Source organism: Oryctolagus cuniculus, chromosome 6, assembly GCF_964237555.1.
Source record: "Oryctolagus cuniculus chromosome 6, mOryCun1.1, whole genome shotgun sequence".
Classification (NCBI taxonomy): domain Eukaryota; kingdom Metazoa; phylum Chordata; class Mammalia; order Lagomorpha; family Leporidae; genus Oryctolagus; species Oryctolagus cuniculus.
In genome coordinates this window covers 134,272,775-134,297,591 of record NC_091437.1, presented here as the reverse complement: position 1 = coordinate 134,297,591, position 24,817 = coordinate 134,272,775, and positions in this window count along the sequence as shown.

Here is a 24,817-nt window from a genome sequence, read left to right as displayed (position 1 = left end):
TGACACACCATTAGCCCAACAAAAAAAAGGAGGGAGAAGACCCAAATTAATAAAATCAGAGGTGAAACAGGAAATGTAACAACAGATACCACAGAAATAAAAAGAATTATGAGAAATTATTACAATGAGCTGTATGCCAACAAAACGGGAAACCTAGAAAAAATGGGTAGATTCTTTGACACATACAACCTACCTACTATGAACCAGAAGGAATAGAAAACCTAAACAGACCAATAACCAAGACAGAAATTGAATCAGCAATAAAGACTTCACCAACAAAGAAAAGCCCAGGACCAAATAACTTCACTGCTGAATTCTACCAATCTTAAAGAAGAACTTACTCCAATTCTTCTCAGTCTATTCAAAACTTCCAGGCCAGCTCTCTGCTATGGCCAGGGAGTGCAGTGGAGGATGGCCCAAGTGCTTGGGCCCTGCACCCCATGGGAGACCAGGATAAGTACCTGGCTCCTGCCATCGGATCAGCGCGGTGCGCCGGCTGCAGTGTGCCAGCTGTGGCGGCCATTGGAGGGTGAACCAACGGCAAAAGGAAGACCTTTCTCTCTGTCTCTCTCTCTCACTGTCCACTCTGCCTCTCAAAAAAAAAAAAAAAAAAAAAACAAAAACAAACAAACAAAAAAAAAACAATCGAAATGTAGGGAATCCTCCAAAATTCCTTCTATGAAGCCAGCATCACCTTAATTCCTAAAACTGAAAACGATACAACAGAGAAGGAGAACTACAGACCAATATCTGATGAACAGACACAAAAATCCTCAACAAAATACTAGCTAATCAACTCCAACAACACATCAGAAAGATTATCCACCCAGACCAAGTGGGATTTATTCCTGGTATAGAGGGATAGTCCAACATTTGCAAATCAATTTGATATATCATTTTAACATACTGATGAATAAAAATCTTATGATTATCTCAATAGATGCACAGAAAGCATTTGAAAAAATATAACACCCCTCATCATCAATACCTTAAGCAAATTGGGAATAGAAGGAACATTTTTGATAACAATCAAATCAATATATGAGAAACCTATGGTCAGTGTCATATTGAATGGAGAAAAGCTGGAAGCAATCCCACTGAGATCTGGAACCAGAAAAGGGTGCCTACTTTCACCACTGCTTTTTAATATAGTCCTGAACATTTTAGCCAGAGCCATTAGAAAAAAAATAAATCAAATGAATACAAATTGGAAGGAGGAAGTCAACCTATCCCTATTTGCAGATGACTTGACCCTATACATAGGGGATCAAAAAGACTGCACTATGAGACTATTGGAACTCATAGAAGAGTTTGGAAATGTAGCAGAATATAAAATCAACACACAAAAAGCAACAGCTTTTGTATACACAGACAATGCCACAGGTGAGAAAGAGCTTCTAAGATCATTCCCATTCATAATAGCCACCAAAAATCATATACCTTGGAATAAATCTAACCAAATATGTCAAAGATCTCTATGATGAGAATTATAAAATTCTAAAGAAAGAAACAGAAGACACAAAAAATGGAAAATTCTTTCATGTTCATAGATTGGAAGAATCAATATCATTAAAATGTCCATATTATCAAAAACAATTTATAGATTCAACGTAATATCCATCAAAATACCAGACAGTCTTCTCAGATGTAGAGAAAATGTTGAAATTCATATGGAAACATGGGGAGATCCCGAATAGCTAAAGCAATACTTTACAACCAAAAGAAAGCTGGACGTATCACAATACCAGATTTCAAGACATACTACAGGGCAGTGATAATCAAAACAATCTGGTACTGGTATAAAAACAGATGGATAGACCAATGGAACATAATAGAAACACCCAAAATCAATCCAAGCATCTATAACCAACTTATCTTTGACAAAGGAGATAAAATCAACCCCTGGAGCAAGGACAGTCTCTCCAAAAATGGTGCTGGGAAAACTGGATCACCACATGCAGAAGCATGAAGCAAGATCTTTACCTGCCATCTTTCATCAAAATCTACTCAAAATTGACTAAAGACCTAAATCTATGATGCAGCACCACCAAATTATTAGAGAACATTAGGGAAACCCTACAAGACACTGGCATAGACACCTGTGCCTAGAGGCACAGGCAATCAAAGCCAAAAGAGACAAATGGGATTACATCAAATTGAGAAGCGTATGCACTGCAAAAGAAATAATCACTAAGGTGAAGAGACAACCAACAGAATAGGAGAAAATATCTGCAAACTATACAACTGATACAGGATTAATAACCAGGGTAAATAAAGAGATCAAGAAACACAACAACAACAAAACAAATAATCTGGTTAAGAAATGGGCAAAGGATTTAAACAGATATTTTTCAAAAGGGGAAATCCAAATGGCCAACAGACATGTAAAAAAATGTTCAAGATCACTAGTCATCAGAGAAATGCAGAGCAAAACCACAACGAGGCATCATCTCACCCCGGTTAGTTACTTTTCTCTGAAGGGAGGAGAGAACTTCCACTTTGCTTATGGCTCTGTCAAGCTAGTGGACCCAAAAGGCTTCCATAGCCAAGACAGATCATGTCAAGAGCCTTCAGCGATTACTGACATCATACATAAGAGTGCTATTTGTTAAATAAATAACAAGAGTCAGTCACTGTGCACTAACTTCCCATGTAGGACCTCTGTCCCCAAAGAGATGCACCATGAAACTTAATATTAAAACTTACTCTCAAGAACCACATCCTTTTAGTACATTAAAAGGAGGATATTATGTCTCATAGTTATGTCCAAGAACTCACAAAAGAGGTGACATACTTGAGTTCTTTTTTAAGGGCAATTATGCTTCTAAAAGCTTAGAAGGGGGAAGAAGGAAAGGAAAAGAGGAAGGGGGAAGCAAAATCACCTTTGAGAAGCAATAACATAGATCAACCCTTGTATAGATAGTTGAGGAACACTTCCCTTATTTTTTTTCTTTTTCTTTGTTTCTTTTAATTCTCTTTATAGGTAAAACAAGAGAGAGAACAGGAAGTGTGTGTGGGGAATTGGTAAGAGGGCGGGCATGTTAGGAAGAATTACTATGTACATAGTGTTGTATTTATGAGTCACATAAAAATTGAAAATAAAAAAATGTGATAAACAATAGAAATTAAACCTCCAAATAGTCTTAGGATATTGTCTTCATAGCAATTTTGTCTTATTCCATAAGTGCTGAGTATAATTCCCGAAATAGCTCAGGAGATTGCCCCTATAAATAAATTTTACTAATAATCAATACATGGTCAAATGTGATACAGAATATTCCAATTGTGCTCAGAGCCTAAGTTTCTTAGAGCAGAGGCCAGGAGTTGCTCAATTCTGAATTTGAGTCATACAGCATAGCTGCTTAAATTCAGTAGGTACTTCACAAAGATTTATGGAATTGAAATACACTTCGCCATCTAAGAAAATCCTCCACAGCTCCTCTCAGTAATGTTGAAATTGTTGAGTAGCTGACATGTAATTAGAGGGGATCTGAATGGAACAAACTGTAAGATACTCTCTTGGTACTATTACTTAGGATAAAAAAAAACAATGACACATCAAAGACCTTTTTTTACTGGAAAAAGAAGTACTTCTCCAGTGGAATCTGACTCTTGACATTTATCAAGATGACATATCCTCCCATACATAATCAAGAATCCTTAAACATGCATCATTATGAGTAGTATTTACAGTTTACAGTCCTGTTTTTTTTTTTTTTTTGTGAGTGGTAGAAAAAGAAAAATGCTTTCATTTTGTAATGGTTGGCATTTAGTTCTGGCTTGTATTTACAAGTGATGATCTGAGAAAGGTAAAACAGCATGCCCTTATATAATGCTGATTTTATTCTTTCCTAAGTTTCATCAGTTTTCAATTTTTTTTCTGCAAAAGTTCAAGATTGCAGCTGTTATTTGAGTTAATTTTTTCATTTTGCACATATTAAATTAAGAAACTGTTTTAAATGAAGAGATTTTCTTGCTTTTGACATAACTTGTTATTTAACTGTAGGAGTCATCAAACTTGACTTAGGTTACAATTGTAACTCAGCGTTTTTACCTGTTTGAGTTTTAGGTTCCTATTTGTTAAATAAAGATAACTATTTTTTAGTGGTGCTTAGAGGATTCTATAAATTAAGAGTCAAAGATGTAGTTAATGGGCTGGCACACAGAACCTGACAACACAAAGCAAGTTGTTAAGGGTGGATATGCATGATTTAATTATTTACAATGTATGCATTTATCAAAACATCTTGTTTCCTATAAGTGTGTGTATATATATATAATTATTTTCAAATTGAACTATTTTTAAAAAGTTACTTTTGTTCCCTTTTCTCAAGGTGCAAAATTGAAGGGAAGGGAAGGGAAGGGAAGGGAAGGGGGAAAGAAACAAAAGGCAAGGCTTATCACCCTCTCAGAGAGGCTGTATGTTCTTGTGTTTTTCACATCAGTAATTTCAGTACCTAGAACAGTACTTGGCACTAAGCAAATAAATCATATGCTTTCTGTTCTGAGGAAAATCCCATAAATTGTACACCAAGTCAATTCCAGCCTTCAAGTGGTAACCAGAAATCTCCATTCCATTAGTTTCTTCAACTTCCTGGGGTGATTATTTTTATGTTCGCTGAGAGAGTACATACATGGTGCCTGAAGAGCTGTTGATGTTCACATGGTTTTCTTGTTGTCAAGTGATGGTGACTCAGTGAAAGTGGATGAAGAGGACTGAGAGTGAGACAAGGGCAGATAGGAACCTAAAACACCCACTGATAGAAGTCTCACCTGTTAAATTATACATGTGCAGGGATGACAGTGATTTAGAAAAATGGGAAACCAGCTAAGTTCTCCTTAAAAAGGGGGATAGCTAAATCACATTGCCTGCATCCTTATGAAAGAAACTAACCAGTACCATGCTGTTTTGATTACAACTGCCCTGTAGTACGTCCTGAAATCTGGTATTGTGATGCCTCCGGCTTTGTTTTTGTTGTACAAGATTGCTTTAGCTATTCGAGGTCTCTTGTGCTTCCATATAAATTTCAGCACCATTTTTTCCAGATCTGAGAAGAAGGTCTTCGGTATCTTGATTGGGATTGCATTGAATCTATAAATTGCTTTTGGGAGAATGGACATTTTGATGATATTGATTCTTCCAATCCATGAGCATGGAAGATTTTTCCATTTTTTGGTATCCTCTTCTATTTCTTTCTTTAAGGTTTTGTAATTTTCATCGTAGAGATCTTTAACGTCCTTGGTTAAGTTTATTCCAAGGTATTTGATTGTTTTTGTAGCTATTGTGAATGGGATTGATCTTAGAAGTTCTTTCTCAGCCATGGCATTGTCTGTGTATACAAAGGATGTTGATTTTTGTGCATTGATTTTATACCCTGCTACTTTGCCAAAATCTTCTATGAGTTCCAATAGTCTCTTAGTAGAGTTCTTTGGATCCCCTAAGTAAAGAATCATGTCATCTGCAAAGAGGGATAGTTTGAGTTCTTCCTTCCCAATTTGTATCCCTTTAATTTCTTTTTCTTGCCTAATACCTCTGGCTAGAACTTCCAGAACTATATTGAATAGCAGTGGTGAGAGTGGGCATCCCTGTCTGGTACCAGATCTCAGTGGAAATGCTTCCAACTTTTCCCCATTCAATAGGATGTTGGCTGTGGGTTTTTCATAGATTGCTTTGATTGTATTGAGGAATGTTCCTTCCAAACCCAGTTTGCTTAGAGTTTTCATCATGAACGGGTGTTGTATTTTATCAAATGCTTTCTCGGCATCTATTGAGATAATCATATGGTTTTTCTTCTGCAGTCTGTTAATGTGGTGTATCACATTGATTGTTTTGCGCACATTAAACCATCCCTGCATACCAGGGATAAATCCCACTTGGTCTGGGTGGATGATCTTGCTGATGTGTTGTTGCATTCTATTGGCGAGAATTTAATTGAGGATTTTTGCATCTATGTTCATCAGGGATATTGGTCTGTAATTCTCTTTCAATGCTGCATCTTTTACCGGCTTAGGAATTAAGGTGATGCTGGCTTCATAGAAAGAATTTGGGAGGACTCCCTCTTTTTCGATTGTTCTGAATAGTTTGAGAAGAATTGGAGTCAGTTCTTCTTTAAATGTCTGGTAGAATTCAGCAGTGAATCCATCTGGTCCTGGGCTTTTCTTTGTTGGGAGGGCCTTTATTACTGTTTCAATTTCTGTCTCAGTTATGGGTCTGTTTAGGTTTTTGATGTCTTCCTGGTTCAATTTAGGTAGGTTGCATGTGTCCAGGAATCTATCCATTTCTGATAGGTTTCCCTGTTTGCTGGCATACAAGTCTTTGTAGTAATTTCTGATGATTCTTTTTATTTCTGTGGTGTCTGTTGTTACATTTCCTTTTTCATCTCTGATTTTATTGATTTGGGTCTTTTCTCTTCTTTTTTAAGTTAGTTGGGCCAATGGGGTGTCAATTTTGTTTATTTTTTCAAAAAGCCAGCTCCTCGTTTAGCTGATTTTTTGTAATGTTTTTCTTGATTCAATCCTGTTGATTTCTTCTCTGATTTTAATTATTTCTCTTCTCCTACTAGATTTGGGTCTGGTTTGCTGTAGGGTTTCTAGATCCTTGAGGTGAATTGAAAGCTCATCTATTTGGTGCCTTTCCAATTTCTTGATGTAGGCCCCTATTGATATAAACTTTCCTCTTAACACTGCTTTTGCTGCGTCCCATAAGTTTTGGTATGTTGTGCTGTTATCCTCATTTACTTCCAGAAAATTTTTGATTTCTCGTTTAATTTCTTCTATGACCCATTGTTCATTCAGGAGCATGTTGTTCAATCTCCATGTGTTTCTGTATGCTCTAGGGATTCCTGAGTTGCTAATTTCCAACTTCATTCCTTTATGGTCTGAGAAGCTGCATGGTATGATTCTAATTCTTTTGAATTTGCTGAGACTAGCTTTATGGCCTAGTATGTGGTCAATCCTAGAGAAGGTTCCATGTACTGCTGAGAAGAATGTAAAATCTTTGGCTGTAGGATTGAAAGTTCTGTAGATACCTGTTAGATCCATTTGGGCTATAGTGTTGTTTAAATCTACTGTATCCTTGTTGATCTTCTGTCCTATTGATCTGTCTATTTCTGAGAGTGGAAAGCCGGAGGCATCACAATACCAGATTTCAGGACATACTACAGGGCAGTTGTAATCAAAACAGCATGGTACTGGTACAGACACAGATGGATAGACCAATGGAACAGAATTGAAACACCAGAAATCAACCCAAACATCTACAGCCAACTCATATTTGATCAAGGATCTAAAACCAATTCCTGGAGCAAGGACAGTCTATTCAATAAATGGTGCTGGGAAAACTGGATTTCCACGTGCAGAATCATGAAGCAAGACCCCTACCTTACATCTTACACAAAAATCCACTCAACATGGATTAAAGACCTAAATCTAAGACCTGACACCATCAAGTTATTAGAGAACATTGGAGAACCCTTCAAGATATTGGCACAGGCAAAGAATTTCTGGAAAAGACCCGGGAGGCACAGGCAGTCAAAGCCAAAATCAACTATTGGGATTGCATCAAATTGAGAAGTTTCTGTACTGCAAAAGAAACAGTCAGGAGAGTGAAGAGACAACTGACCGAATGGGAAAAAATATTTGCAAACTATGCAACAGATAAAGGGTTAATCCCATCAAGGTGGCATGTACCAATGCCATCTCACTAGTCCAAGTGATCAATTTCAGTTCACAATTGATCATAATGAAAGGACTAAGAGTCAAAGGAAGCACATAAACAAGTCTAGTACCTGCTAATACTAACCACTTAAGAGATGGGCCAAGGACCTCAATAGACATTTTTCAAAAGAGGAAATCCAAATGGCCAACAGGCACATGAAAAAATGTTCAAGGTCACTAGCAATCAGGGAAATGCAAATCAAAACCACAATGAGGTTTCACCTCACCCCGGTTAGAATGGCTCACATGCAGAAATCTACCAACAACAGATGCTGGCAAGGATGTGGGGAAAAAGGGACACTAACCCTCTGTCCCTCTGTTGGTGGGAATGCAAACTGGTCAAGCCACTATGGAACTCAGCCTGGAGATTCCTCAGAAACCTGAAGATAACGCTACCGTTCGACCCAGCCATCCCACTCCTTGGAATTTACCCAAAGGAATTTAAATTGGCAAACAAAAAAGCGGTCTGCACCTTAATGTTTATTGCAGCACAATTCACAATAGCCAAGACCTGGAACCAACCTAAATGCCCATCAACGGTAGACTGGATAAAGAAATTATGGGATATGTACTCTTTAGAATACTATACTGCAGTAAGAAACAATGAAATCCAGTCATTTGCAACAAAATGGAGGAATCTGGAACACATCATGCTGAGTGAAATAAGCCAGTCCCAAAGGGACAAATACCATATGTTCTCCCTGATCGGTGACAACTGACTGAACACCAAAAAGGAAACCTGTTGAAGTGAAATTGACACTATGAGAAACGGTGACTTGATCAGCATAGCCCTGACTGTTAATGAACAACTTAATACATTATCCCTCTTAGTAGTTTTTTTGTCTGTTCTACTTAATATGACTGGTTTAATTCTGTAATTAATCCACAGTTATTCTTAAGTGTTGAAATTTAACTGAAATGTGATCCCTGTTAAACATAAGAGTGGGGATAAGAGAGGGAAGAGTTGTACAATTTGGGACATGCTCAAGCTGACTTGCCCCAAATGGTAGAGTTAGAAACATACCAGGGGACTCCAATTTAATCCCATCAAGGTGGCATGTACCAATGCCATCTCACTATTCCAAGTGATCAATTTCAGTTCACAATTGATCATAATGAAAGGACTAAGAGTCAAAGGGAGCACATAAACAAGTCTAGTACCTCCTAATACTAACCGATAGAATAAATAAAGGGGAGAGTGATCCAACATGGGAAGCGAGATACTCAGCAGACTCATAGAATGGCGGATGTCCTAAACAGCACTCTGGCCTTAGAATCAGCCCTAAAGGCATTCGGATCTGGCTGAAAAAGCCCATGAGAGTATTTCAGGTATGGAAAGCCAAAACACTCTGGAAAAAAAACAAAACAAAAAAACACCTAAATGAAAGATCTCTGTGAGTGAGATCCCAGTGGAAAGAACAGGTCATCAAAGAAGGAGGTACCTTTCTCTGAAGGGAGGAGAGAACCTCCACTTTGACTATGACCTTGTCTAAACAAGATAAGAGTCGGAGAACTCAGAGGGCTTCCATAGCCTTGGAAACTCATGACTGGTGCATAGGGAGATTACTGATGCCATAAACAGGAGTGTCAATTTGTAAAGTCAACAACAGGAGTCACTGTGCACTTACTCCTCATGTAGGATCTCTGTCCTTAATGTGGTGTACATTGAGACTTAATGCTATAACGAGTACTCAAACAGTATATTTCACTTTGTGTTTCTATGGGGGTGCAAACTGTTGAAATCTTTACTTAATGTGTACTAAACTGATCTTCTCTTAAAAAAAAAAAGAAGAAGAAATTATCAATTCCCAGCTTGACTCTCACTGGGATTAAACATGACAATAGGTCTGATCTGATTTCATCATCATTTAAAAAATCATCTATTATTTTTCACTTTATGTTTGTGTGGGAGCAAACTGTTGAAATCTTAACTTAATGTATGCTAAATTGATCTTCTATATATAAAGAGAATCGAAAATGAATCCTCATGTGAATGGAAGGGGAGAGGGAGTAGGAAAGGGGAGGGATGCGGGTGGGAGGGACATTATGGGGGGGAAGCCATTGTAATCCATAAGCCGTACTTTGGAAATTTATATTCAATAAATAAAAGTTAAAAAAAAAAGAAAAGGAACTAACAGCAAAAATCATGCCTTTGTTCAATAATTTTGTTACGTGGGTCCCAGCTTCACCTCCCTGGGGAAGAGGCAGCTCAGGTGAATCTGCCCCACCCTTCACCAAGGGGGCTATTCAGTCCAATAACACTGTGCTGGAAGGCATTTCAAATAAAATCCACACCTGGGAAGCCCTTCACCTTGAAATATCCTTGAGATGGGAGAGGAGAAATGGTGGGCTGGTGGACTGATACCCACATCCATAAAAACTGTAGTCTGAATACAGACTGGACTCTAGTTCTTTCCTGAGACACCCACTTGGTCTGCCAAGTGTGTTTTTTTTTTTCACTAAACATGGCTAACATGTATATTACTAAAAAAAAAAAAAACTACCTACATAAAATAAACAAAGAAATACATTCATATACCCTGAAATGAAAATTTTTCCATCTTTTATTAAGTGAAAAAATAAGGGAGAGTCTGTTAGGTAAAGCGCATTTCCATTGCTTTAAAAATAACACTCAAACTGTCTTTTCTCTGTGCATGCATATGCGTACAAGTATAAAGGAAGAAGAGCTAAAGAGATAAGTACCAATATGTATAGGGGAATCTTAGGAGAGAAAGATTCGGTGAGGTTAGGTAGTATGATATGAGACAACTTACTTCACACTTTTATATTATTTGGGTCATTACAATGAGGAAGTATTTGCTAATTGATTATGTAATTAAAGTTGTTTTAGAATTCCATCTCACTAATATGGGCAAAAATTACTAAGATCTAGACAATGAAAAACAGAAACACAGCATCCTTGAAATTGAAGGAATTAAGATGGAAATAATTTGATGAGTAATTAGTCGTGGGAAATAATGGGGAAGGAAAAGTTTAGGGTGGCCAAGATTTTAACCTTGGATACTCACATGGGTGATGCTATCTTTCACTGGTTCAGACAACATGTCTGAGAGTAATAGATGTAGATGACAAGATGAGTTTAGATGGTTGAGTTTGAGGTGCTTATGGGATTTCCAAATAGATATACTGGTCGGTGGTACATACATGTTAGGAGTACTGCATAAGAATGGAGAATAAAAAATACTGAGTTGGGATATTGGCATTGTAAAGTAGTGGGTTACGCCATTGCCTGTGATGCCTGTGCTCCATATCAGAGTGCTGTTTGGAGTCCCAGATGCTCTGCTTCTGATCCAGATTCCTGCTGATGTGCCTGGGAATGCAGTGGAAGGTGGTCCAAATGTTTGGGCCCCAACCAATCATATGAGAGAGCAGGATGTTGTGATATCTCTCTTCCTCTCTGTCTCTCTGTCTCTCTCTCTCACTCTCTATGACACTCTGACTTTCAAACAAATAAATAAATCTTTTAAAAACTGCAGTTGGGACAATTAGCAGAGAATAGAAATGAATCTTGATAATTGGTAAGTTAAACCATCAGAAGCTATAAAGCAAGGAGAGTCATAAATCCCTAGCCCAAAAATAAATTTAAATGGAAGATGTAACTAACCAAATATAAAATTTGTGACAATGTCTGCTCGTCAGCATATATGCTCCTCCTCAAGAGTTTATAATTTTTAAACAGGTCTTTGGAATCCATTTCTGACTCAAAAAGACTGCAAAGGAATAGGTGTAATGAGATTGGACAATGGTTGATGACAAAGCTTAAGGAAAACCAAGGAGAAAACCCTGTGAGGTTTCTTTTGTTTGTTTTGTTGTTGTTGTTGTTTATTTATTTTTTAGGTGGATGAACAAAGACAAATCACAAGAGAGATATCGAGAAACCTGATGTATAAGGAGACTAGTGCAGACGCAAATACATTAACAAAGTCAGTGATATTAATGTGGCGAAAAATGTTTAGTAAAGGAAGATACTCAAAAGTGTGGAATTCTTTAGGGAAATCCAATAAACAGATGCTTCCTGCAAAGTAGAGAACAAAATAACAACATCGGAGTGGGCATTTGGCGTAACAGTTAAGACACATCTTGGAATACCTGTATTCCATATAGTGCACCTGGGTTTGAGTCCTGAATCCAGTCTTGACTCTAATTTCCTGCCAATAGACACCCTGGAGGCTGCAGGTGATGGCTATTTCTTCTCTAGAGGTATCTATTTGGAAGTTCCATAAGCAGCTCAAACTCAACCTGTCTAAAATATCTTCTAATCTAAATTTATAATTCTATGGATTCTTGTTGGGTGCCCTCCACCACATGGAAGACCTGGAATGAGTTCCTAACTCCTGGCTTCAGCCTGGCCCAGCCCCAGCGATTGCACCCTTGCTCTGTCTATTGCCAGCTTTTGTAGGAGTGAATCAGCAGGGAGGACATCTCTGTCTCTCTTTTCCTCTCTCCATTTGCCTCTCAAAGAAATTAAATAAATAAATGTTTTAAGAAGAAAAATCTAAGGCTATGTTCCAGCAAGCAAATATCAGTCTCATTGATCAAGAGAAATACAAAAGCAAAGAAAGGGATATAAGATGATTATATATTTACAAAATATCCTATCTTATCTTGAAATTATTTTTGAAGATATTGAAACTCTGGAAATTACACAGCTAGATTAGTGTCTTACCATTGTGGTCCAAGAAAACTTTCAGATGGGACATGCTTATCAGAGGCTATAAAATAGTAGCATGTACTTTGTGTAGTGAAAGCGTGTAACAATGTCCAGTAACCATTTCCCTTGTGTAACTTGCCATAGATCCATGTGTATATTACTGTGTATAATATGGTCTCCTAAAAGCCAGTAGTGGCTGATCCAGAATACAAACTAGGGAGTTGGGTTACAGGTGTATTCTTATCACCGAGACCATTTCTTCTTCATTGTAGTACATGTTGTGTTACTAGACCAGTAACCACCTGGCTAAATCAGATTACCCTCCAAGATGTTTCTGAGTAATGCAATATCTGAAATGCATGATTCTGGGGCATCAAAATACCTGAAATATTTTCTGCTACTTGCCTAAGCCAAGAGTCTTTTGAGGGCTTGCAGAAGAGGGTACGGGCAGGGCTGTGATACATGGAACACTATCCACACAGTTGGCAGCAGCGTTCAGTTCTCTCCTCAGCACCCGGATTGACTTAAGCATTCTCCCAACTTCGTTTGCATTATTAGTTGGGAAAGTTACTTCCATAATCATAATGAAGCCTTCATTTCTCATCTGTATCTATTTACATTTGATTTTATTATATTTCATTTCATGTTTGTGTTTCCCCATCTTCTTGCCGTGGGCTCCTGTGCCTGCACGTTCTCCCCAAGACTCCACATTTAGTCCTATGATTTGCACACATAGAGAAGCTGCCTGTAATTCTTTAATGTGCTGAGTCATGCTGTGATGTGGAAACTGTTAACTGTCACAAAGAATAGATGATCTGTGAGTCAAGGATTTCTGCCAATGCAAAGCACAAAAATAAAGCTCTTTCCTGGAACTATAGTTAAAGGAAGCAAAGAGAGAGAGTGCACACACTTTGTCAACAAGCCACCCTGTTTCTTCACTGCCTCCAAGTCAATTTCAACAGAGGGGGTTCTCAATTTCTCCCTAGCACAGCATGAGGAACTGTTATGTCCATGGTTAAAACCCAATGAAGAATTATCCGGGCTTTTCTTTGTGTTTTCTTTATGCTCTTGTGACTGAATTAGGATGCTCAGATAGACTGGCAAGGTGCTTTTGTGCTTACATTCAAAGACAAAACCTCATATTGTTCTGTGTTCTCTCATAACTTCCTCTATGTTGGCGTCTCTACTGGAAATAACATAAACTAGTTAAGAGAAAGACTTGGTACCTATAAATAAAGTGTTCAATTTTAGACAATGTCTTCTGTTGTCAAGCCAAACTTTTCAGTAAGTCTCCTAGCTCATAAATTTTGGTTTCATTTTTTCTTTCTTATCATACAGTGATCAGTGAAAACAATAAGGAACAAGAGAAAATGCACAGATAAATAGTAAGCCCAATTTACTCCCGCTTTTAATCTTTAGTGATGCTCTGTGATTAGATGAGATAATGTGTGACAGGGCTTTGGAAAACCATTACGTGTCACATAGTATAGCCCATGATGCTGCTCACGAAAGTGGATATTACTGTGATTTTTTTCTCCTTTATGATATATTTAAAGTTAAAAAATAAGGGAATGTGATTCAGTGGAAAGAGAGGATAGAGAATTTAGTTTCAATTTTGTTACAGATTTTATGAATTTGAGCAATGACATTTTTTATTCTACTTCTATTTCATAACAATGAAATGTTTCATAATACAATAAGAAACTAACACTATGAGTAACTTATACATGAGTTTATTCTATAAAAATAATCTCCTAGTAACACACACTAGTAAAATTCAGTAAAAAGTCCTTCTTAAGATATTTTTAAATTATAATGGACACTTACAAATTATCAGATATTGAGCAGTGCTCATTTTTAGATATTTTCCGTATAAAATATTTAAAAATTGAGGCAGTTACAATAATGAGCACTTCATTATCATCCAACCTTATCAGCTCTGAATACATGATTTAAATAATTATTTTACGTAATAGAGATAAAGATCCACATGTTTTTGTTCTCTCATCTTCAAAGGTAACTGTTTTCCTGAAATTAATGTTTCACAATCTTATATATGCTTTTTTACTATTCTTACATGATTACATGTCCACAGGAAATATGTAACATTATTTTACATGCCATTTTATGTGTATATTACCAAAGTGTATATATATATGCATATATTTACATATATGCATATGTATAATTCCAAAGCAAGGACCCTACCCCTTAACATTATTTTCATGTGATTCATCCATTGTACATATTGTTATAGCTGATGCATTTTAATCTATCTACATAGTGTTCCAGTGTATAAATATAGGAAAACTATTCATATATCCTTTGATCAAAACTTATGTTGCCACCTAAATTTTCAGCATTATAAACAAGCTTAATGATTATTCTTGTATATATTACCTTATGCATAAATGTGAGAATTCTTTCAGGATTTGTAACTGGAATATCTGTTGGAAAGTTATATACATCTTTAAAGTTACTATGTGTTGTCGTCATTCTCCAAAATGTACCAATTTCAAATCTTAGTGTCCTCATATGAGAATTTCCATTGTTCTGGCTCTATGATAATATTTGCATCAATAGACTTCATTTACCAATCTGACAAGGCAATGGCATATAAGTAGGAAACAGGGAAATGGTATCCTATTTTTAATTTCCATTTCTTTGATTACTGGTGAATTAAGTGTCTTTGAAAATGGTAATTGGCCTTTGGTTTTCTCAAGTGTGAATTCTTTTGGTGCTATCCTTTGTTCATATTTCTATTTGACTTTCTCTTTGTATTGATCTGAATTACAAATTCCTTTACTCAGATTGTGGTTTGTCTTTTATCATTTCTTAAGATCATTAGAAGAGGGGCCAGCATTGTGGCATAAAGGGTAAAGCCACCGCCTGCAGCGCCAGCATCCCACATGGGTGCCAGTTTGAGTCGAGGCTACTCCACTTTCGATCTAGCTCTCTGCAATGGCCTGGGAAAGCACTGGAAGATGGGCCAAGTCCTTGGGCCACTGTACCCACTTGGGGGATATAGAGGAAGCTCCTGGCTCCTGGCTTTGGATTGGCACAGCTCCGGCCGTTGTGGCCATCTGGGGAGTGAATCAAAGAATGTAAGACCTCTCTCTCTCTCTCTCTCTCTCTGTAACTCTGCCTTTCAAATAAGTAAATAAATAAATAGCAAATCTTAAAAAAAGATCTCTGGGAGAATAGAAAGTTTAATGTGGTATTTAACAGCATTTTGTTTATGGTTTTTGTGTCTCATTTTGTCATCATTTTCTTTCTGAGTCATAAATATATTTTCAAAACATTCCTTGAAATATTTTAAAGATATGCTATTAGCATTTAGACTTTCTTAGTTTTAATTGTGATGTGAGATATGATTAATTTTATTCTTTTCTATATTGATTACCAGAATCACATTATGATTAGTGTATTTTTTCCTCATTGATTTAAAATGTCACTGTCATAACATTGTTATGTTTGTGAGTTTATTTCTGTTTTTCTATTCTGTTCCACTACTTCATTTGCTTATTCTTTTACCCATACCAGACTGTATTACCATAAACTTATAATAACTCTAGCATTGCAATAGACTGGACTTAGAATATGAGCAAGGCCCCAACCATGTCACTGACCTACTGTTGTTAATTTATCATTCTGCATAAATCTTGTGAACAACTTGGGTATTTACTCCAAAGAAAAGCTTAGGATTTTAAAATAAAATTTATAGATCAATTTGGAGAGAAATGATATCTTTAAAATATTCTCTCATGATAACCATGAATATTTATATCTTTTATTTTTGTTACTCAGGCATTCTCTTATTGCCTGGCTTCTTCATTCCCTTTTATTGCACAGTAGAAGCATTAATGGAATATTCCACAATTTATAAATCCCTTTTTTACTGCTGATAGGCAGTGAATTCTTTCCAGTTTTTGGCTATTATGAATAAACTTATATGAACATTTTCAAACATGATATTAAATAAATGTAAGCACTAATTTGTTGAAGATATTTCTTTTAAAGTGACTTTTGTGTCTCACTTAAAAATGTTTGCCTACCTTAAGGACATGAAGATATTCTACTATGTTTTTACAGAATGGTTCCAATAGTTTTGTTTATAGGAATATTTTGAGTTGGAGATTAATTTCTTTAAAAATGAAAAACTATCTTTTTTATTCCATCTTTAGGCAGCTGCATATTTGACATTACTCAAGGAATTCATCCATTTTATGAAAGTGTTTTATTTATTTTTATTTATTTGAGAGAGGGAGAGAGAGAAAGAATGAGAGAGAGAGAGATGAAGACAAAGAAAGAGAGGTCTTTCATTCACTAGTTCACTTTCCAAGTGCATGCAACAACTGGGGTTGGGTAGAGTCTAAACCAGGAGCTAAGAACTCCATCCAGGTCTTCCTCGTGGGTGCAGGAACCCTGGTGCCTGAGCCATCACCTGCTGCCTCCCAGGGTGCACAAGGAGCTGAATCAGAAGCAGAAGTGGGAGTGGATCCCAGGCACTCAGATTTGTGATGTAGGTGTCCCAAGGGACTACTTAACTCATGCAGCCACAATGCCCCATCCATTTTATCTAATTTAACAAATATATTGGCATAAAGTTTTTCATAAAGTCTTCTTCAATGTTTATGATCTGAAAAGATTAAGGTTGCTGGGTATTATTTTATGAATGCTTCTGTATTGTGTGTCTATTTTAAATTCCATTAATATACACTTTTACTTCATTCTTTTTTTCATCATTTGCTCCTTTACTTTCCTTGAGTATAATTTCCTGGTTTCTAGCTTCATGAGTTGGGTGTTTAGATAACTGATTAACTCTTTTCTGGTACATATTTAAAGCTTGACATTTCTGCTAGGTATTACTTTTGCTACTGCTCACAAATTTTCATATATCACAATTTTATTACAAAATATTTTAGTAATTATTCCATACAGAATGATACCCATGGTTATTTTCTGTCCAACTAATGGATTATTTGGAAGCATAGGCTTAAATTTAAACACATTTGGGAAATTCCTGTCTATCAACTTCTGTTGACTTCTAATTTAATTTTTTATGATTAAAAAGGAAAAAAGTTTCAATCCTGTGATGTTCACCTCCAAAAAAGTCTTCTGTGTTGTGTATTGATACGACTTCACAGACTTTATTTCAACTAGTTTTATATAGTATATGTTTTCCATTCTTTTATTTTCAATTTGTCTGAGATTTTATTTTTAAATGGGTACCTTATAAATAACATAATTTTTTTCCATTTTAAATCCAGCTTTACAAACTTATCTTTTATTTGTATAGTTTTCACTCTTCAGATTTATTGTAATTACTGATATATTTAGGTCCATTGAGCTGTTTCTACCAATTTGTCACATGGTCATTTTTTAATGTATTAATTTCCTATCATTGTATAGCACATAACCTTAAATGTAGCATCTGAAAACAATGCCATAAATTATCTCATAGTCTTGGTGGCTGAAAAGTCCAGGTGTGGGTTAGAATAGGATCTTCTACTTAGTGCTTTACCAAGCTGAAAGCAAAGCATTAGCCTGGACTACAATTTTATCTGAGGCTTGGAGCCTAGTAGATCTAGATTTTACATAAAGTGTGCCTGGTACAAGAGCTAATACAATGATATCATTAGCCATAGAAAGAAAGATTAATAATGGGACTAGGAAATAAATACATTGAGTACCAACAGACCTGGGCTCAAATTCTGATTCTGATGTATATAAGTTTGAAATTATATATATATATAATTTTTATAGATTAATGAATTAAATTAATTTATTTGAATGACAGAGAGATAGGTAGATAGAATGATAGATAGAAAGATATCTTCCATTTGTTGGTTCAATACCCCCCGATGCTTGCAACAGCCAAGGCTGGGAAAAGTTCTCAACTTGGGTCTCACACATAGTTGGCAGGAACCCAGTTATTTGATCTGCTGCCTCTCAGGGTGCACATTAGCAGGAAACTGGTTCAGAAGCAGAATCAGGACCTGAACTCAGGGACTCTAGAATGGAATGTGGGCTTTCAAGAGTATCTTAACTACACCAAACTCCCATGCCTAAGTTTCAATTTTATCTCCAAAATTAAAAAGATCATTTTCCTTCTTTCAAAGGAATAAGAGATTAAATGAGCTATCTGAAAGGATATGCTGTCTAGTTCTGTTCCCTGAGCATCTATCATTATTAGTAAATATATAAATCAAATATATTTCTGATCAATAATATGAACAGATATTGAAAGCTGAGGAGGAAAATTGCATCAACTTCTGGAAAGTGGTCTCACTTGATAGTGAAGAGGTGTTAGTGTGTTTACAAATATGGAAGAGAGCTGTAAAAGGACAGAGACACTGTTTTTGTTATTTTGCTTATTTCTTCATTCAATATTTCTGTGTTGATGGGTACCTACTCTGTGATAGGCATCTTACTTTCTTTTTTTTTATTTTTAAAGATGTATTTATCTATTTGAAATGCAGAGTTACAGAGAGGGAAGGAGAGACATAGAAATCTTCCATCCTCTGGTTTATTCCAAATATAGCCACAATAGCCAGTGCTGCGCCAGCTGGAAGCTAGGATCCAGGCACTTCATCTGGGTTTCCCACATGAGTGGCAGAGGCCCAAACACCTGAGCCATTTTGTGTTGCTTTTCTTAGGCCACAAGCAAGGAGCTGGATCAGAAGTGGAGCAGCTGGTACTTGAGCTGGTGCCCATATGGGATGCTCGCATAGAAGGTGATGGCTGGATTTACCCACTATGTTTACCCAGTATGCCATAACATTGGCCTCTGTGATAGACATCTTTCTAACTACAGAGAATTCAACAGTGAACTAACTGAAGTCCCCAACCTTTGTGATAGTCCAACATTTCTGAAAAGTAACTCATTGAAATGTTGATTATTCCTACAGTTAATGAATAAGGGGTTTCAAAGTCAAATAAAACTCTCAAGTGTTGTGTTATATAAAGCTCAACAAATTCTTTGACAGTAGTAGTTCTCAAAGCCTTATACATACAAATGAAAATTATCACTCTGTAAGAATTGAATATAGAGTATAGTATTTCTAAATCTATTTAATGACAGAATTTACATATGGAAGAACATGTATTAATATTTGCTGAATACAAGTTGTGAAATGTCTAATAAACCTTAAGTCAGACTGAATAAAGGATTTTTAAACAATAATAAAGGCAGATATATATTTGTATCACAATGATTTGTAATGAAACCAATCATGAAAAATATTTTTATCCCTTTGTACAATCTTAATAGTAGTCTTACAGAAAATCGTGCCTGATTTGTCAAGGCTGGGAGACTGACAAAGTGATAATGGCAAAATAACAGGGACAAGTGGAACCTGGAAGCTCGCAAGACAGGGATAAAACTATGACTTCAGCCTGTATAAGGAAGTAAATAAAGCCAAAATAATTTGGGAGTAGAAAGATATGCAGAAACTGGAAGTATAATGCCTGCTATTTTCAAGTGAGAAAATATGGAAGATTATAGTCATAGAAAGAAATTTCAGACGTGGAAAGCTTTTGATGATGAAACTATTTTTTTTAACTTTTATTTAATGAATATAAATTTCCAAAGTACAGAATATGGATTACAATGGCTTCCCCCCCATAACGTCCCTCCAACCCACAACCCTCCCCTTTCCCACTCCTCTCCCCTTCCATTCACATCAAGATTCATATTCAATTCTCTTTATATACAGAAGATCAGTTTAGCATACATTAAGTAAAGATTTCATCAGTTTGTTCCCACACAGAAACATAAAGTGAAAAATACTGTTTGAGTACTAGTTATAGCATTAAATCTCAATGTACAGCACACTAAGGACAAAGATCCTACATGAGGAGTAAGTGCACAGTGATGCCTGTTGTTGACTTAACAAATTGACACTCTTGTTTATGGCCTCAGTAATCACCCTAGGCTCTTGTCATGAGCTGCCAAGGCTATGGAAGCCCCCTGAGTTCACTGACTCTGATCATATTTAGACAAGGCCATGGTCAAAGTGGAAGTTCTCTCCTCCCTTCAGAGAAAGGTACCTCCTTCTTTGATGACCCATTCTTTCCACTGGGATCTCACTCACAGAGATCTTTCATTTAGGTTTTTTTTTTTTTTCCAGAGTGTCTTGGCTTTCCATGCCTGAAATACTCTCATGGGCATTTCAGCCAGATCCGCATGCCTTAAGGGCTGATTCTGAGGCCAGAGTGCTGTTTAGGACATCTGCCATTCTATGGGTCTGCTGTGTATCTCACTTCCCATGTTGGATCATTCTCTTCCTTTTTGATTCTATCAGCTAGTATTTGCAGACACTATTGTTTATGTGATCCCTTTGGTTCTTAGTCCTATCATTCTGATCAATTGTGAACAGAAATTGATCACTGGGACTAGTGAGATGGCATTGGTACATGCCACCTCGATGGGATTGAATTGGAATCCCCTGGTATGTTTCTAACTCTACCGTTTGAGGTAAGTCAGCTTGAGCATGTCCCAAATTGCACATCTCTTCCCTCTCTTATTCCCACTCTTATATTTAACAGTGATCACCTCCATCTTGTTGCAAATGACCAGGCTTCGTTGTTTTTGACTGCTGTATAGTATTCTATAGAGTACATGTCCCATAATTTCTTTATCCAGTCTACTGTTGATGGGCATTTGGGTTGATTCCAGGTCTTAGCTATTGTGAATTGAGCTGCAATAAACATTAATGTGCAGACAGCTTGTTTGTTTACCAATTTAATTTCCTTTGGGTAAATTCCAAGTAGTGGGATGACTGGGTTGAATGGTAGGGTTATATTCAGGTTTCTGAGGAATCTCCAGACTGACTTCCATAGTGGCTTAACCAATTTGCATTCCCACAAACAGTGGGTTAGTGTCCCTTTATCCTCACATCCTCTCCAGCATCTATTGTTGGTAGATTTCTGAATGTGAGCCATTCTCACCGGGGTGAGATGAAATCTCATTGTGGTTTTGATTTGCATTTCCCTGATTGCTAGTGATCTTGAACATTTTTTCATGTGTCTGTTGGCCATTTGGATTTCCTCCTTTGAAAAATGTCTATTGAGGTCCTTGGCCCATCTCTTAAGTAGGTTGTTTGTTTTGATGTTGTGGAGTTTCTTGATCTCTTTGTAGATTCTGGTTATTAACCCTTTATCTGTTGCATAGTTTGCAAATATTTTTTCCCATTCTGTCGGTTGTCTCTTCACTTTCCTGACTGTTTCTTTTGCAGTACAGAAACTTCTCAATTTGATGCTATCCCAAATGTTAATTTTGGCTTTGACAGCCTGTGCTTCTGGGGTCTTTTCCAAGAAGTCATTGCCGGTACCTATATCTTGCAGGGTTTTTCCAATGCTCTCTAATAATGTGATGGTGTCAAGTCATAGATTTAAGTCTTTAATCCATGTTGAGTGAATTTTTGTGTAAGGTGAAAGGTAGGGGTCTTGCTTCATGATTCTGCACGTGGAAATCCAATTTTCCCAGCACCATTTATTGAATAGACTGTCCTTACTCCAGTGATTGGTTTTGGATCCTTGATCAAATATGAGTTGGCTGTAGATGTTTGGATTGATTTCTGGTGTTTCAATTCTGTTCCATTGGTCTATCCATCTGTGTCTGTACCAGTACCATGCTGTTTTGATTACAACTGCCCTGTAGTATGTCCTGAAATCTGGTATTGTGATGCCTCCAGCTTTGTTTTTGTTGTTCAAGATTGCTTTAGCTATTCGAGGTCTCCTGTGTCTCCATGTAAAATTCAGCATCATTTTTTCCAGATCTGAGAAGAAGGTCTTCAGTATCTTGATTGGTATTGCATTGAATCTATAAATTGCTTTTGGGAGAATGGACATTTTGATGATATTGATTCTTCCAATCCATGAGCATGGAAGATTTTTCCATTTCTTGGTATCCTCTTCTATTTCTTTCTTTAAGGTTTTGTAATTTTCATCATAGAGATCTTTAACGTCTTTGGTTAAGTTTATTCCAAGGTATTTGATTGTTTTGTAGCTATTGTGAATGGGATTGATTTTAGAAGTTCTTCCTCAGCCGTGGCATTGCCTGTGTATACAAAGGCTGTTGATTTTTGTGCATTGATTTTATACCCTGCTACTTTGCCAAAATCTTCTATGAGTTCCAATAGTCTCTTAGTAGAGTTCTTTGGGTCCCCTAAATAAAGAATCATATCATCTGCAAAGAGGGATAGTTTGAGTTCTTCCTTCCCAATTTGTATCCCTTTAATTTCTTTTTCTTGCCTAATAGCTCTGGCTAGAACTTCCAGAACTATATTGAATAGCAGTGGTGAGAGTGGGCATCCCTGTCTGGTACCAGATCTCAGTGGGAATGCTTCCAACTTTTCCCCATTCAATAGGATGTTGGCTGTGGGTTTTTCATAAATTGCTTTGATTGTATTGAGGAATGTTCCTTCCAAACCCATTTTGCTTAGAGCTTTCATCATGAAAGGGTGTTGTATTTTATCAAATGCTTTCTCTGCATCTATTGAGATAATCATATGGTTTTTCTTCTGCAGTCTGTTAATGTGGTGTATCACATTGATTGTTTTGCGCACATTAAACCATCCCTGCATACCAGGGATAAATCCCACTTGGTCTGGGTGGATGATCTTTCTGATGTGTTGTTGCATTCTATTGGCGAGAATTTAATTGAGGATTTTTGCATCTATGTTCATCAGGGATATTGGTCTATAATTCTCTTTCAATGCTGCATCTTTTTCTGGCTCAGGAATTAAGGTGATGCTGGCTTCATAGAAAGAATTTGGGAGGATTCCATCTTTTTCGATTGTTCTGAATAGTTTGAGAAGAATTGGAGTCAGTTCTTCTTTAAATGTCTGGTAGAATTCAGCAGTGAATCCATCTGGTCCTGGGCTTTTTTGTTGGGTGGGCCTTTATTACTGTTGATGAAACTATTTCTAACATAACTATGGTTCATTGCTGAAGTAGAAAGAAGATGTAGATCCTTAAAAAACTAGATGGTCAAAGAATTATGGGTCTAGAGTACTTACTGGGTCATCTAAATGGAATAATATTACATAAGCCTCTAGAGCATTATGAAGTAGAAAACTGTGATCTTGGCATAAGCTTATGGATACGGCTTGAATACTTGAGGTTGTCAGAATTACAATTCTAAGCAGTAAATATGCAGAGTAGTGTTGTAGTGTAGAGGGTAAAGTTGCCACCTGTGACACTGGTTCACGTCCCAGCTGCTCCACTTCTGATCAGCTCCCTGCTCATGGCCTGGGAAAAGCAACTGAGGATGATATAAATGGGCCCCTGCAATGCAGGTGGGAGATCCTGATAGTGCTCCTGGCTCTTGGTTCCTGGCTTCCACCTGGCCCAGCGTTGGCTGTTGCAGCCATGTTGGGAGTGAAGCAGAGGATGGGTGATCTCTCTGACTCTTTCTTTCCCTCTTGTGGGGAGCAACCCGGACTAGACTAAGTTACTGGAATTAAGACTTATTCTATGCATCTGCTCTCCCACAATATGGCGCTGGGAGAGAAGAAAACAGCTTCTACACAGCTGCCTCCAGTTCAGCCAATAAGCTGTAGGACTTGCTCCTGATTGGAGGAGAGCAGCGTACTCGGCGTGTGGGCAGCCGAGTTGGGATTGGCGGAGGAGGACTATAAAGGAGGAGAGAGCCGGCATGTACCAGGAACATCTAAGGGGAACATCTAAGGGGAACATCTAAGGGGAACATCTAAGGGGAACACCTGTGCAGCCCCCGAGAGAGCCGGCCGGCGGTGTGCCGCTCCCCTGCAGAAGTGGGGAATGTGGCAGGGGGAACCGCCCTTCCACGGAGGTGGAAGGGACAGTAGCCAACCCGGGAAGAACCAGCAGCAAACCCGGGGAGGGCCGAGCAGACGAAAGAACAGCGCAGGGTCCTGTGTCGTTCCTCCACGAAGAGGGGGAGCGACATAATGGTGCTGTGACTCGGATATGAAGCCTAGGCAGGGTTTAGTGTCGTTCCTCCACGAAGAGGGGGAGCGACACCCTCTCTCTCTGTAACTCTGACTTTTAAAATATATCTTTTTAAAAAAATAAGAAATAAATATGAGGGGGCCGGTGCAGTGGCACAGTGTGTTAAGTCCTGGCCTGAAACACAGACATCCCATATGGGCGACGGTTCTAGTCCTGGCTGCTCCACTTGTGATCAGCTCTCTGCTATGGCCTGGGAAAGCAGTAGAACATGGCCCAAGTCCTTGGGCCCCTGCACCCAAATGGGAGACCCAAAAGAAGCTCCTGGTTCCTGGCTTCGGATCAGTGCAGCTCTGGCCATTGTGGCCATCTGGGTAGTGAACCAGCGTATGGAAGAACTCACTCTCTCTACCTCTCTCTGTAACTGTCTTTCAAATAATAAAATAAGTCTTAAAAAAAAAGAGAGAGAAATAGGAGGCAGCGCCGAGGCTCACT